Here is a 17,081-nt window from a genome sequence, read left to right as displayed (position 1 = left end):
TAAGTTTTGCACTAAAAAAATGTTTAGAGATTGAACTTGAGGAAAAGTTTGCACCTCAAGAGATTTAATCTTTCTCAACACTTGATAGATCAGAGTTAAGATGGATCTACACTGCTTTACATAATAGATAATTACACAAAAATAAAATGTTAAGATGGCTCTAGGCTGCTTTACATAATAGATAATTATACAAAAATAAAACATAAATTTTCAGACACAAGGACTATGAATACATGAATGAGATTCTCTAATTTTTTTTTTTGAAAACTTTGCTTATAAGACACTCATACAAAAATAAAGTGTAACTTTTTAGACATAAGGACTATTCACAAAAGCTTTAAAGGACGAAGTTAATACACTTTCATAAAAACACTCTCATGGCTGGAGGACAATAATACAATGGGGTATTTTTGGTCTGATAATTTCCTTTTATTTACACAAAACATTCCGAGAAGATTTAAAATATAATTTAAAAAGGAAACTAAAAATAAAGAGAAAATAACTTTGGCTTTTAATTTTAATTTTTAATTAAGCAATTATAATGAAAAAAATTATAAAAAATTTCGTTAATAAAAAAAAAACTTTGTCTATAAGACATTTTGATACAAAAATAAAGCCTAATTTGGTGTTCTCTAGGGGAAAGCTTACCTTTACAATAATAGCCACCTGTGAGATTGACAACTCAAAGTCCTAATTCTTGAATCACTTTGTGAATCTTCTCTGTCTATATATAACTCTCACAAAAAAAAATTCAAATATCAAATTTGGCACAAAAATTTGACCCTTGGTTGCCTACAAAACACTCTCATGTTGGAGGACAACATTACTTATACAAAAGTAAAGCCTAATTTTTCAGACATAAGGACTATAGATACATAAATCAAAATCATTGAAACTAGATTCCCTATTTTTTTAAAAAAACTTTGCCTATAAATCACTCATAAAAAAATAAAGCCTATAAAAAAATAAAGCCTAATTTTGACATAAGGACTAGAGATACATGAATCAAAATCATTGAGATGTGATAAAGAGAAAATAACTCTTCTTTTTATTTTATTTTTTTTAAATTAAGAAAATATAATAAAAAATGTTTTATCAAAATTTTCCCTAATTTTTTTCCTATAAAACACTTATCATTGAGGACAACAATAATTATACAAAAGCAAAGCCTATTTTTTGAAACATAATGACTAAAGATACATAAACAAAATCATTAAAACGAGATTCCCTATTTTTTTTTGGAAAACTTTGCATATAACACACTCTAATACAAAAATAGAGGTATTTTTGGTATGATAATTTTCTTTTATTTACACAAACCACTCATTTGCAAAAGATTTAAAATATAATTAAAAATAAAATAAAATAAAGAATCCCTCTCTGAACCTTATTGGTTTACATATAGCTCTCACACAAAAGGATTTAAATTTGACATAACAAATTGACAATTAGTTATTTTTATATGGAAAATTCATTAGAATTTTATGTCTTTAAATAATATTACCTTGGGAAAAAACAATGGGTTGTGAAAATCGTGTGTCAAAATGTTTACTTAACTATAAATTGAATATTTCATTTTAATTAAATAATTTTGTTTTTTTTATTTTTATTTTATATGTTACATTAGAGAATCATACCATAGGAAAAAATCACGGGTTATGAAAATGGTGAATCAAAATGTTGTAAATTGATTATTTTATTTTAATTAAATATATTTTTTTTATTCTCTTTTATTTTTATGTAATTATAGCGAGTCAAAATGTTTTGTTTGTTTTTGTTTTTGTTTTGTTTTGTGTTTTTTTACCTGCTTATTAGTAGAGCCTAACCCTGAGGGCATCTTGGAGTTTTAACCCATGACCTCCCATTAGCGAGGTGCTTTACTAACGACAACTCGACCAATTGAGTTAACCTTTGAGGCTAGTCGAAATGTTTTGTTAATAATTATAATCATTAGTTTTTAAATTTAATTTAATTTTGTTTATTATATTTTAATTTTAGTATATTTTTATGTAATTTGACATGGCTAAAAAGTAGGACAAGACAAGATATTACATCTCTTCCAGAAAACCTCTCTCAACACAATAATTACACTGGTAAAAAAAAAAGTATTGAAAAAGAAATATACCCTTTTTCCTAACAACATTTGTAAGTGACACCTCATCACATAGGACCAATAAACTTCAACCAACTTGGCTACTCATTAAGACTATATACCTCTTAAAATAAGTTTAATTGTAATAAAAGCTTAACATGTTTCTATAAATTGGTGTAGGACCCTCTCCTCATAAGAACACTTTGGATGTAAAAGAATTACTCCTTTCATAATCAATACATAACTCAAAAACCTCGATTCTTGCTAAGTCATATCTTAATATATTTGTCTCATAATTAGATTAGATATACTCTTAATGGCATGACCACTGGAAGGTTTGATGGTGGGTCTAGCCGAGATCACTCAAACAATACACCATGATATACTGTTAATGGTATGACCACTGGAAGGTTTGATGGTGGGTCTATCCTAGATCACTCGACCAATGGAAGGTTTGATGGTGGGTCTAGCCTAGACCACTCGAACAATACACCATGGCTTAAAATTAAAATAAAAATAAAAATAAAAATCCACAAAGGCAAGTGAGTTTATTTCGCTTTAAAAGTTGAAGATCGGGAAAAATTCGATCATGAAAATGAAGGTGAGAGACTGCTTACATCTTCCGGCTTAAGCATAAAGAAGGCTACCCAAGCCTAGAGGTGCTTCTCAACACAGAGACCGAGGAAGAGATCCACCCATACATACGTATTCTTGATCTCAGGCATAGTAAGGCTAGCCGCCCTAGAGGGGAATGTAACATAAAGCACAAGCGCTGAGAGGGGGAACATAATACCAGGTATAACGATAGAGAGGAGGAGCCCTAACGCGAAGGAAGTATAGAATCACCTTAAGCAGGTATTTCTTTTTCAGAAAATATGATATGTTTAAATTTTTGAAAATCTCGAGTCTTGTTTGAGAGTAGAACTTGTCTGTTCTAAATATTTTCTGAAAATGGAAAGACATAGGCCTTAGACAAATTTAACGGGATAAATTGTAAAAATGCATCTGTATTTATGAACGTAAAATCACTGAGCATTGTTCGCAGAAAACAGAATGAAAACCATAAGTGGAATGGACAAGAGATGGCAAAGAAAAAACAACTATTTATCTAACGATATCTAACAGTCAATTTCATCGCTTATATATCAGAAAACCTCACAGAAAGTATGAGAACAATGATGAAACTATTTGGGTCAAAATTTCGTAATGCAGAGCTTCTGTAAATGAAGCGATTTTTTGCATTGAACTAGTAAAGATGAATCTATGTCCACCAGTCACATCAACGCGTTCAAGGCATTAATACAACTGCGGGTTAGAAGTGGGTGCAAAAGTAGAAGAAGATAAGTCATGGCTACCTTTTATTTTACTGAAACTGGGGAACTTTTTATTAAATCAAGAAAAAAAGAAAGCTGTAGCAGCCAAGCAGCTGAGTACATTATATAGATATGACCAGAAGGGTGACGCAAACGTCTCCTGGTTAAAATTCCTGTGCTTTTCGTGGATTAATGACAGTATCTTCTAACAGTTCAGAAGTGCATCTTCTACTGAAGGAACCAAATAGCAATATAACTATTGAAACCATGTAAAGATGTGGGGATGATACGACTTCCTAATTTATTCATTCCCTTCAGTGAAAGCTCTGGCTCTTTAATTGCATTTTTATTTTTTCAATTTGTTGTTGATCTGCATGTTGGAAATACTGAGAGGGGTGAATTAGTATTTCCTTAATTTTCCACAGTTGGTTATTTATCTTTTTAAACATTCAGAATATCAAATAAACAAGAAACATCACCACATCAGTACACGAGATTTGCTCAACAAACTTTGGTTATGTATGGTTTATATACAAATTTACCAGTTGACTTGGAAGGAAGTACAAGACTCCCCAAGGGTTTTACCAGCAAAGCTGGAAGGAAGCAAATGCTCCCGTACCAGGGACAATGACCCAACTACAATCTCATCAAGCTGTAGCCTCTGCTGCTGCACTCCTACCACTATTGGCACTGCTGGCACTGCTGCCACTGTTGACTGTCTTTCCACAATTGCCTGCCACACATCTGCCCAACCTAGCTTATCATCTGCCAAGTAATATCAACTACCATATCTTCAAAGCTCTGGCACTTATCATCTGCCCACACACTATTGTGCACTGCTGCCACTGTCCTTGGATGCCTGTAGATACTAGATCAATATTCCTTCAAGTTTTTTATACAATGTTACAACCTTACCCCAACACATTCACACAGATAACACAATTCAATGATACAAAAGGGTCAATATAGGGAACTGTCAATCTGAAGTGTCATCAAACAACCCTAGATCAGTATATGCTCAGATGTGCAGTGATTGTCAGGTCCTCTGCTACTAAAAGATATGACAACAAACTGCTTAACGTACTTCTGTCAAACCTTTGACAGTAGCATGCTACAAACAACAAACCCTGGTTCAACAATATACTACTTGAAGATGTTAATGACCTCTTGCTCACACCTGACTCAAACAGTAGCCATACATCTGAAACATATTCTCAAGCCCTCTGAGCTCTTCAAGCTCACCCAATCACATTATATATTACCAAGAAGATGAATGCAATAACCATTACAGAACCCAATAAAATAACTACAACATCTCATGTTTTGTCTGCTACCATACGCACAATATATGCATGCTTTGTTCAGACCAGCGTACTTCAATTGTGTGTTTACTTCGGTTGATCCAGATGCATATACGAATCATCTTCATTTGCAGGCGTAGATCAAAATCGAGACCCATTGTCAGTATCAAAGATAGTTCTATGCCCACCAGTCACATCAATAGAAGAGTTGTGAAAGCTAGCTGGCTAGTTGTGAAGCTTATTCTTGAGAATTCAATAGGGCAATGTATATGATAATTCTCTTAACTTGATAACTGTTTGTGTTACCTTTTTACTTATTAGATTTGATCTTTATTATTCCAATGTGCAATACATCAAACAACTACCAAAACAATAAGAACAGTGACACAGTATATAGGCTGCAAGTCAGGGCCAAAACCCCTCATCTTGAGGGGAAAACCCAAAAAATCTCTTCTTATCTTTCAGATCTTTCAATTGACGAATACCATGACCTAGACTTAGACAAATACCCTCCAAGATCAAGTCTTCCTTGGCCTCCAGCTGCAATATCTTCGACCTCCTAGTAAATCCGAAATTCTGCTGCCCAACAACTGCTGCAACTGTTGCTTCCTCTCTAGGAGACTTTGATCTCCCTCTAATTGCTCTTCCCTTGACTTTGCTTGCCTTGATATGGATCCTAGGGCTAGTAGGAAACCCTAAGAGACCTTCGCTTGCCTTCTTGCTCTTCTTGCTTCCAAAATCGAACCTTAGACTTCCTAGTGCAGAAACCCTAACTTCGCATTCCCAAAATGTTAAAATTGGCAACTAGGGCCAAACTCCATGTGGGTCTTCTTATTTATGGCAGTTGATATTTTTCTTGGATTCCTCTCGTCGAGAGGTGTAGGATTGATCTAAAGATCATCCGATTCCGACATGTATTCATGGAGATATGAATTTATTTGTGTTATGGGACAATTCGTCAAGGTCGGCCAACAACCAAATTGCCCCCACTTATCCTCAACGTTTTACTATAAATAGAAGAGGTTTGCAAGTCATTTGAGACACACACTCACACCTCTTGTGATCTCTTCCTCTCCACTTGTTTGGGTTTTAGTGGAAGGAAGAGTCCCTAAGAGTATACGCTGCCCTAGAAGGTTTGCCCTAGCCCTAGACGCTGTCTAAAGAGATCTATACGCTGCCCTCATCTACATTCATGGAGGATGATTAGAGGAATCTTCGCTGCCCAAAAGGAGGCTCTTATAACGCAGCAAGGAAAGGCTTCAACACTGGTATGGAGGAGCCCTAACGCTGCCCTAATAAAGAACCTAACGCTGTCATGGAAGTGAACCTAACACAGTCATGGAAGAAGGTTTAATGCAGGCCCTAACTGCTGGCCTTATTCCACTCTAATTCACTGGAAAGAAGAGGTCTCTTCCGCAAGTCAAATGAGGGTTCTATACAGCTAGAGGAGGATCCCTTCACGCTGTCCTAAAGGAGACCTTTATACACAGCAAGATATACGCTGCCAATGGATGCTCCAAAAGGAGCCCTAGCTGTAGTCTCTCACACAGTTAAACGCAGTCCTAATGAGAGGATATACCATAGCCACAGATACTAATGAGAGCTCTTCACTATCAATGAAGGAGCTCTATGAACGCTGTCCTAATGGAGGATGATCATCACATTGACCAGGAGGCTCCTACGCAGTCATAGGAGAAGCTTTATCACAGGTATGGAGATGACCTAGGAGCAGTCACAAACTCAGATGTATGGAACAGGTCTGGATACATTCTTGAAGCATGACAAGGAGCAATATCCTATCTCGGCATATGTATAGACAACATACTTGGAGGTGCTTTCTTCTCACAATCAAATGGATGGAGCAAAAGACCTTAAGACCTGTAACAAGAAGTATTACAGTGTCAGCGTAGCTACAGTCTTGGGTGTAGGATCTCGATGTTTAATGCAGTTATGGATAGAGCAGAGATCCTTGTTATAGAGGACAATTTAGGATTTTGTCCTTGGAGGTTTGATATCTCGGATGAGGTATAGTAAGGTACCTCTGCTATATCATATTTACAAGTTACAGCTAGTTGCTTTGCTAGGCTGCAAGCCATAGCAAGCAACTAAGGCTGTTCCATGACAATATTGCAGTATGCAACATATAGGTGACATCATGATGGGTGCAGCATGGTGTAGCACAGTGATGATGGGTGCATCATGGTGCAACACAGTGATGATGGTTGCAGCATGGTGCAGCACAGTGATGATGGATGCAGTATGATGAGTGCATCATAGTATGATGGGTGCAACACAGTGATGGGTACAGCATGGTGATGGAATCACCTGAGTTCAGATTTGCTACCTCATGTGTCATCTTCTTAGAGAAGATCTCCGCTCTTATTTTGTTGAGTCAAAATGTCGACTTCTGATGTATATGTACTATCTCTCTCTCTCTGCTTGTTAAAATTGGCAACTAGGGCCAAACTCCATGTGGGTCATCTTATTTATGGCAGCTGATATTTTTCTTGGATTCCTCTTGTCGAGAGGTGTAGGATTGATCTAACGATCATCCGATTTTGACAAGTATTTATGGAGATATGAATTTATTTGTATTTACTTGACAAATTGTCAAGGTCGGCCAGCAGCTAAATGTGTGGCACACATCCTCAACGTTTCATATAAATACAAGTGAGGTTGAGGCATTATTCACTCATCTCATCTCTCACATTCTTCTCTCCTTAGTTGATTGGGTTTACACACAAGGAGGAGCACACACGTGGGAAAGAAGAGGACGCAGAAGGAGGCAGATTTGAGGACGTAGAATTGTTTGACTATGTTGACCAGGGTTGCAGAAGTATCTTTGACCAGTGTGGGATTTTCTTGAGTGCGGTTTTGGTGTGGCTGTCTCTCCTAGGCAGGCCGCAAATTTTGGCATGCAAACCGAGGCATTCTGACCTCTGGTTTGACCAACGTTGACTGCCCTAATTGCTGGCAGCAGGTTGACTTCAGTTGACTTCATTTGAATGGGTTTTTCGGACTGTTTATGGGCTGCCTCTTCTTGTTGTTGGAGGCCGAGTTGACTGGGATATTGACCAAGCTGATTGGAGGTCAATTCTATCTTGTTTGACCAACTTTGACTTTGCTGGTTAGGGTTTACTGCTGCTGTCATAAAATTACAGATTTGTATATTTGTACTATTTCTCTCTCTGCTGAACTATTGAAGATTATAGAAGAATTGATCAAAGGGTTTCCCCAAGGTTTGACCCTGGCTAGCCACCACATCTGGTGTCTCTTGTCTTGGCTTGTTTTCTGTTGATCTATTAATGTTCTATCAACATTTTACTTTATGTTAATGTGATTGCTAAACAGTGGCTAATAAGAAGAATTTGAAGTAAACTGCTCTAAGCATAGAACATACCATAAATTAACATGGTATCAAAGCTGAGGTGAAGACAAAGCCCAAGCAAGAGCAAGAGCAGGAGCAATCACCAAAGGCTGTTGGAAAAAGTCTATAGACTCCATGGGTTCCTCATCACACTTCTCTGTCGAAGATAAGCTCCATGAGAAGTCTAACTATCACGGATAGAAGATGTCTTTTGATCTGACATTGGAAGAGCAAGAAGTGTTGGACCATGTGAGAGGCAGAATCATTGAGCCTCCATCAAATGCATCAGTTGCTGCAAGGAACAAGTGGACCAAGGGAGAAGTCAAAGCAAAGAAGATCATTCGGGACTCTATCGACAAGCGCCTGGTGGCCTACGTTTCCAAGCTGAACACCTCCAAGGAAATCTACGATAGACTGGTAAGCCTGTTTAAAGTTAGTGATGCAAATCAAGTTTTGTTCCTTAAGAATAAGCTGAAGGAAATTAAGAAGGGCAAAGATGAGAATATGCAAGCCTACTTCTTAAGGATCACCGAGATCAAGAATGATCTCCTATCGATTGGGGAAGTCATTCCTGACAGGGAACTGACCATCACAACTCTTGGAGGGCTCCCATCCGAATGGTATGTATTCAGAACCACTCTTCTCAACAATAATGTAATTCCAGGATTTGAGGAATTGATGGCGAGATGCATTCAAGAAGAGACAAGGATGGAAGAGCAGGAAATGCTTACATTTAGAGGCAATCTCGTTGCTTTCTCCTCTCATGCTAAAAGGAGAAATAATTCCGGGTCAAAATCTAAGGGAAAGGCTGGACCGAAAGGTGGAAGGAAAGGAAGATGTTTCATTTTGCAATAGAATTGGCCACTATGTGAGGGAGTGTCCTGATAGAAAGGAAACATCTCATGTCGATGATCAAAATCACTCCCGAGGCAATTCCAACAAGAATCAAAGGAAGAGCAGGTTCAATGGCAAAGGAAAGAGGAATGCCAGAAATCAAGGAAGTGGTCAACCCTCCAAAAAGGCAAGAAACTCCAGGTATGAATCTAACAACGTTAACAATAAGCAAGATGAATATTATCTGATATCGGCCCTCTCTACTACTTCTCCTCCAGACTTGTTGGGCAATTGGCTTATTGATAGTGGTGCCTCAAGGCACTTCACTAGTTACAAAGAAGCTCTCTCTAATCTGATAGAGAAGGAGACCAACTTGGAAATTATTCTTGGAGACAACTCCAAATATCCCGTGAAAGGCATAGGGAATGTTTCTCTTCAATTGAATCAGGGTAACACAATTCATTTGCAAGAAGTTCTATATGTACCTGATCTCAAGAAGAACCTGGTGTCCATTTCGGCAATGGAAGACAAAGGCTACAAGGTGGCCTTCGTCGATGGCAAGGTACGTGTGTGGAATTTTTTTTTTAAAGATGCTTTCACTCTTGGGTTTTGAGTCGACTCTTTATATCAAGTCGGAGGAAGTCCGCTGGGTGTCATGTCTTGTGACACATCTCTTCAGTCCGAACTATGGCACCAGAGGTTTGCTCACCTTCATTATAAAGCTCTACTTGATGTGAGACAAATGGTGACAGGGATGCCTGAGTTTAAAGTAGAGCAAGAAGGTGTATGCCCGGGGTGTGCCGAAGGAAAACTCAAAAGGGGACCATTCCCCTCAAGCCATAGCAAGACCTCTGGTATATTGCAGTTGGTTCACTTCGACATATCTGGTATGATGCCTGTGAACTCTTTGGGAGGATATTTATATTACCTCACTTTTACAGATGATTATTCTCACAAGACTTGGATATACTTCTTGAAAAAGAAGGATGAAGTGTTCTCCTGGTTCCGTCATTTCAAAGCCTTGATTGAGAATCAAACTGAGAAGAAGATCAAGATCTTAAGGACTGATAATGGGACCGAGTATGAATCCAATGAGTTCCATGACTTTTGCAAAGAAGTTGGCATTAAGAGGGAGACCACAACACCATACACTCCTGAGCAGAATGGTGTGGCGGAAAGGAAGAATCGTACAATTTTGGAAGCTGTTTGTTCCATGCTCCATGATCAAAGGCTTCCAAAGTTTCTATGGGCCAAAGTTGCGAATATCGCGGTATATGTTCAAAACCGATGCCCTCATCAAGCATTGGATTCCAAGACTCTCGAAGAGATGTTCACTGGTAAGAAACCTGATGTATCTCATTTTAGAATTTTTGGAAGTCCTATTTATTTTCATGTGCCGAAAGAGAAAAGGAATAAATTGGGTGCATCTAGAAAGAAGGGAATCTTAATGGGGTATAGCGAAAATACTAAGGGCTATAGAATCTATGTGGCTGGTCAAAGGGAAGTCGAGATTAGCCATGATGTCACCTTTGACGAAGATATGGCTCTTAGCAAAGTTGACAATCTTCCTATACTAAGGAAATCTGGAGAAGCTGACACCAGCGAACCGGAGGAAAAGCAAGATGAAACAATGCCCGAAGTGGAAGAACCTATGGACCCTATTGATCCCCCTCCGCAAGAGCCTTCCTCTTCTAGGAAGGGGCCCTCATGGCTTAGGGGGACACTTGATGATGCTGAAGGACACATTGCACCTAGAGGGACTTTCTGGGAAAGTACGAAGCCGACCAGGTATCATGGATACTTGACCATTATGAGCATGATCATTCAAAATGAGCCCTCATCGTTCACAAAAGCCGTGAAGCATCAAGTATGGAAGGATGCTATGACTGAGGAATACAAGTCCATCATGAAGAACAAAATGAGCCCTCATCGTTCACAGAAGCCGTGAAGCATCAAGTATGGAAGGATGCTATGACCCAGGACAAAGATTAAAGATTATAGAAGAATTGATCAAAGGGTTTCCCCACATTGGGGTTTGTCCTTGGCTAACCGCCACATCTGGTGTCTCTTGTCTTGGCTTGTTTTCTGTTGATCAATTAATGTTCTATCAGCGTTTTACTTTATGTTAATGTGATTGCTAAACAGTGGCTAATAAGAAGAATTTGAAGTAAACTGCTCTAAGCATAGAACATACCATAAATTAACACTGCTAAACTATTGAAGAACATAAGAAGAATTGATCAAGGGTTTCCCCACATTGGGGTTTGTCTCTGGCTGACGCCACATCTTGTGTCCTCTTGTCTTGGCTTGTTTTCTGCGATTTATGTTTATGTTCTATCTGCATTTTACTATCGTGCTAAATGTGATTGCTAATCTGGAATTGATATTGAGCTAATATGGAAAATTGAAGTAAATTTGCTCTAAGCATAGAACACACCTAAAATTAACATGGTATCGGAGTTGAGGTGAAGACAAAGCCCAAGCAAGAGTGAAAGAGCAATCACCGAAGACAGTTGGAAATGACAAAAGGCTCAATGAGTTCCTCATCCCTCTTCAAATTCACCAAGGGTGAAGTTGAAGCAAAGAAGGCTTTCAGAGTGGCGTAGTGGAAGCATCTGGTGTCCTACCTAAAGGTCACTTCAATGGGAAGTCCGGATCTAAGAATGGAAGGAAAGGCAGATGCCTTGCTTGCAATGAGTTTGGCCATTATGCGAAGGAGTGTCCAAATAGAAGGGACACATCACTTGATGATAATAAAAATCATTCCAGGGGCATCTTCAATGATCAGAGGAATGACAGGTACAATGGAAAAAGAAAAAGGAATGTAGGTCATCAAGGAAATGGCCGATTCTTCAAGGAAAGCAAGGAACTCCAGATATGAAGAATCAAATGGTGCTTTTGAGTATTATCTTATGTCAGCCCTCTCCAGACTTGTTGGGAAATTGGCTTATTAATAGTGGTGCCTCAGGGCACTTCACTCGATACAAGCAAGCGCTCTCTAATATGATAGAGAAGGAAACAATCTTGGAGGTTTTTCTTGGTGACAATGCCACCTATCCCGGAAAGGATGAAAGGAATGCTACCCTTCAATTGAATGAGGGTAGCACAATTCATTTATAAAAGTTATTTATGTACCTGATCTCAAGAAGAACCTGGTGTCCATTTCGGCAATGGAAGTCAAAGGTTTCAAGGTGGCATTCATCGATGGAAAGGTACGTGTTTGAAAAAGGATTTTTCAAGATGCTTTCAGGATTGGCAATTTATATCAAGTTACAGGAAGTCCATTGGGGACCATGTCATGTGACACATCTCTTCTATGGCACTGGAGGTCTGCCCATCTTCATTATGGGGCCCTACCCGATGTGAGACAGATGGTGACAGGGATGCCTGAATTCTAGGAAGAGCATGAAGGTACATGTCCGAGATGTACCGAAGGAAATCTTACAAGGGAACCATTCCCCTCATGTAATAGCAAGACCTCTGATGTAGAACAACCTGAGGGGTTTGAGATTCATGATCAGGAATCTCATGTATGCAGGTGAAGGAAAGCTCTCTTTGATTTAAAGCAAGCACCCCAAGCTTGGTGTGAGAGGATTGTCAGCTATCTGATGAAGCTGAGATTCACTAGGAGTGAAGTCGATCCAAACCATTGCTTTAAGTTTGTGGATGATAGACCTCTCATATTGGTACCTTGTGTGGACGATCTCTTTTTGGCAGGTATAGACACTATCATTTGCAAAAGTAAGAGGGAGTTGGATTCTGGATTTGGAATGGTGAAATGCAAGCTCGTGACTACCTCGATGAAGCCTAACTTTAGAAGTTATGCGATAGTGATGTTGGACCTGATTTGGGAAATGCCTCTGAGTTTCATAAACTCATACCAGCATTGATGTTCTTGGTGAACTCTCGTTCGAATATGTGCTTTGCAGTTAGCATGTTGAGCTCATATATGGTTGAGCCTTACTGGATTAGTGCCAAGAATCATTTGAGATATCTTTGGGGCACACTCTCTCATGGATTGAGATACACTGCTAGAAATGTGAAGCTGCATGATTATTCTGATGCTAATTAGTCAGGCAGTGTGGAGGATCGCAAGAACACTTATGGATGTTGGTTCTCTTTGGGTTCTGCTTCGATATCCTGAATGAGCAGGAAGCAGAAGTTGGTTGTTTTGAGCACCGATGAGGCCAGATACATAGCTGTGAGTATGGCCTCCTGTGAAGTTGTCTGGTTGTGGAAGCTCTTCTGTGAGCTGTTTGGACACGTGATGGATACCATTGTGATCTTCTGTGACAACCAGGGGGGATTCGATTGTTGAGGAACCCCGTGTTCTATGATTGCTCCAAGCATACAGACATCATGTACCACTTTATCTGGGATATGGTACAACAGGGAGCAAGAAGGCTCCATCACTCTAGCATTGATGTGGAGGTCGCCAATATTCAGATGAAGCCCTTGGGAAAGGTCAAATACTTGACTTTCCGAGAACGACTAGGAGTCGTGGAGAGACTCTCTCCTAAAGGTCCTGTATGATATGGACATTGAGCTTTGGGAGCTTCGGGGGCTTGGGGGTACTTCTTGGAGTGATGAGCAACCATAGGGTGAGTGGTTCAGCCTTCCCCTAGTGGTTTTCCATGTAGGCAGGATCAGTGGTTCATCCTTCTCCTGCCGCAACACAATCATAGGGTGGGTGGTTCAGCCTTCCCCTAGTGATTTGTTGTGTACAAGGTGAGTGGTTCAGCCTTCCCCTAGTGATTTGTTGTGTACAAGGTGAGTGGTTCAGCCTTCCCTTGGGATACCCCGTGGCGACATGAGTGGTTCATCCTTCTCTTGTTGAGACATCCTACCCATGCAGTTTGAGACTCATGGGAAGTACCTCTCATCTGGTCAATGACTAAGGAAATGAGGATAGGGACCATAATAGTACTGATGGACGCATCGTGTAACTACCGTACTCCCTATGCTAGGATGATATTGATTTGGGAACAATTGGAACTGACTTCGGGTCAATAAGAGTGGTATGAGACATTCTCTATTTGGAATTGATTTCGGTTCAGTAAGAGTGGTATGAGACACTCTCTATTTGGAACTGATTTCAGATCAGTAAGAGTGGTATGAGACACTCTCTTTTATATGGGATTGACTCTAGGTCAGTAGAGGATGGTATGATACATTCTCGATCACTTCTTCTTCTTCATAGTTCAGCAGAGCAGAGTAGAGCAGTGCAGGGCATTGATGGCAGAGATAGTACAGTTTGGCAGATGGATTAGCAGATGGAGTTCTCCCTAGTTGAGAGGGAGTGTTAAAATTGGCAACTAGGGCCAAACTCCATGTGGGTCTTCTTATTTATGGCAGTTGATATTTTTCTTGGATTCCTCTCGTCGAGAGGTGTAGGATTGATCTAAAGATCATCCAATTCTAACATGTATTCATGGAGATATGAATTTATTTGTGTTATGGGACAATTCGTCAAGGTCGGCCAACAACCAAATTGCCCCCCCTTATCCTCAATGTTTTACTATAAATAGAAGAGGTTTGCAAGTCATATGCAACACACACTCACACCTCTTGTGATCTCTTCCTCTCCACTTGTTTGGGTTTTAGTGGAAGGAAGAGTCCCTAAGAGTATACGTTGCCCTAGAAGGTTTTCCCTAGCCCTAGATGCTATCTAAAGAGATCTATACGCTGCCCTCATCTACATTCATGGAGGATGATTAGAGGAATTTTCGCTGCCCAAAAGGAGGCTCTTATAACGTAGCAAGGAAAGGCTTCAACGCTAGTATGGAGGAGCCCTAACGCTGCCCTAATAAACAACCTAACGCTGTCATGGAAGTGAACCTAACACAGTCATGGAAGAAGGTTTAACACAGGCCCTAACTACTGGCCTTATTCCACTCTAATTCGCTGGAAAGAAGAGGTCTCTTCCACAAGTCAAATGAGGGTTCTATACAGCTAGAGGAGGATCCCTTCACGCTGTCCTAAAGGAGACCTTTATACGCAGCAAGATATACGCTGCCAATGGATGCTCCAAAAGGAGCCCTAGTTGTAGTCTCTCACACAGTTAGACGCAGTCCTAATGAGAGGATATACCCTAGCCGCAGATACTAATGAGAGCTCTTCGCTATCAATGAAGGAGCTCTATGAACGCTATCCTAATGGAGGATGATCATCACATTGACTAGGAGGCTCCTACGCAGTCATAGGAGAAGCTTTATCACAGGTATGGAGATGACCTAGGAGCAGTCACAAACTCGGATGTATGGAACAGGTCTGGATACATTCTTGAAGCATGACAAGGAGCAGTATCCTATCTCGGCATATGTATAGACAACATACCTGTAGGTGCTGTCTTCTCACAATCAAATGGATGGAGCAGAAGACCTTAAGACTTGTAACAAGAAGTATTACAGTCTCGGCATAGCTACAGTCTTGGGTGTAGGATCTCGGTGTCTAATGCAGTCATGGATAGAGCAAAGATCCGTATTATAGAGGACAATTTAGGATGTCCTTCTCGGAGGTTTGGTATCTAGATGAGGTACAGTAAGGTACCTCTGCTATATCATATTGACAAGTTACAACTAGCTGCTTTGCTAGGCTGCAAGCCATAGCAAGCAGCTAAGGCTGTTCCATGACAATATTGTTGTATGCAGCATATAGGTGACAACATCATGGGTGTAGCATGGTGCAACACAGTGATGATGGGTGCAACACAGTGATGATGGATGCAACACAGTGATGGGTACAACATGGTGATGGAATCACCTGAGTTCAGATCTGCTACCTCATGTGTCATCTTCTTAGAGAAGATCTCTGCTCTTATTTTGTCAAGTCAAAATGTTGAGGGTTTGTCCCTGGCTGGTGCCACATCTTGTGTCCTCTTGTCTTGGCTTGTTTTCTACGATTTATGTTTATGTTCTATCTGCATTTTACTATCATGCTAAATGTGATTGCTAATCTGGAATTGATATTGAGCTAATATGGAAAATTGAAGTAAATTTGCTCTAAGCATAAAACATACCTAAAATTAACACAAAAGAATGTAGAGAGACCCAAACACTTTGAATTTCCTTGTCCTTCTCTTCTTCGCACTTCCTTCTTCGACCTTCTGCTGCTCCCTTCTTTGCATGAGATATGAGTGAGTGAATGATCCAATTGGAGGACGAGTTCCTCTTATATATAGGCTTCTTCAAGGGCAGACGTTGCTCTTCATGTAGGCCGACTTGATCTTGGAGGTATTTTGACACTTTCAAGACAAAATAATTTTTTATTTACAATATACAATGTGCCCATAGGGTCTTCCATATATGACAATGACTCTTATACCTAGGACAAACCCTAGAAGCACTCGATAGGTGCTTGACCTATAAAATAAAAGAACTTGAGCATGAAACCCATGCTTCAATAATAATAATTTCTTTTTCATTTTATATTTACAAGAATACATTTCATACTAATGAAGACCGAACCTAGTTACACATTTTTCAACACTTATCACAGTTGATACTGAGAAACCTAAAAGTTCCATTCATCCATTCGATTCCACATCTCTATTTTTGTCATCTGGATATAATCAAAGGAACTCAAAGATCATAGCATATTGGTTTCATGCAGGACAAAGCAGTGCACTATCATTGTAAGCCCTAAAGTCTGCACTACCACCTTCGGTTTTCTTTGATTTCGCTGGTCTGCTTATAAAATTAAGGATTGTCAAATGGATGACATCAATTGCTGTGAGTTGCCCAAATTCCAATATGAGAGAATTATATAATGGGAAGTTTATAATGATAGGATCTGCACATTCAGACTCCAATGGAATTCATTGAATGTTTGAGTGCTCAAGATTGCTACACACAAGGATGTCATTTAGGCTTTCAATATGAAATAACTCCATCTTCATATAGGTCGAGATGGATCAAAAACCTTCCTCTTGCATAGGTCACAATAGATCACAAAACTTAAATCTGTCTTCTAGCGAAAACCCTAGGGATTTTTTTTTGTTACGTTCTAGCACAACTTCGACTTATTGCACAAAAAGACCATGCCTTAATAAATTTCATACACAGATGACATCTTTACATGGATAAGTGTTAAAATTGGCAGCTAGGTCCAAACTCCACATGGGTCATCTTATTTATGACAATTGATATTTTTATTAGATTCCTCTCTCGGAGAGG

The 17,081-nt window shown here is 39.4% G+C and overlaps 1 protein-coding gene across 1 annotated transcript in view; it reads left to right on the top strand.

Annotated features, from left to right (window-relative positions):
- Positions 1-2,683: 2,683 nt before the first annotated feature.
- Positions 2,684-17,081, top strand: part of ELP6 (elongator protein 6) — a 218,580-nt gene continuing 204,182 nt past the window's right edge. Inside the window, exon 1 of the mRNA XM_089415761.1 lies at positions 2,684-2,947. The gene's annotated coding sequence lies outside the window, so the exon portion shown is untranslated. The remainder of the gene's footprint in view (positions 2,948-17,081) is intronic.

Source organism: Pinus tabuliformis, chromosome 3_2 (assembly GCF_031772625.1).
Source record: "Pinus tabuliformis cultivar Carrire ecotype Pingquan chromosome 3_2, CPIR1, whole genome shotgun sequence".
NCBI lineage: Eukaryota > Viridiplantae > Streptophyta > Pinopsida > Pinales > Pinaceae > Pinus > Pinus tabuliformis.
This window is presented reverse-complemented; position numbering and strand designations above follow the sequence as displayed.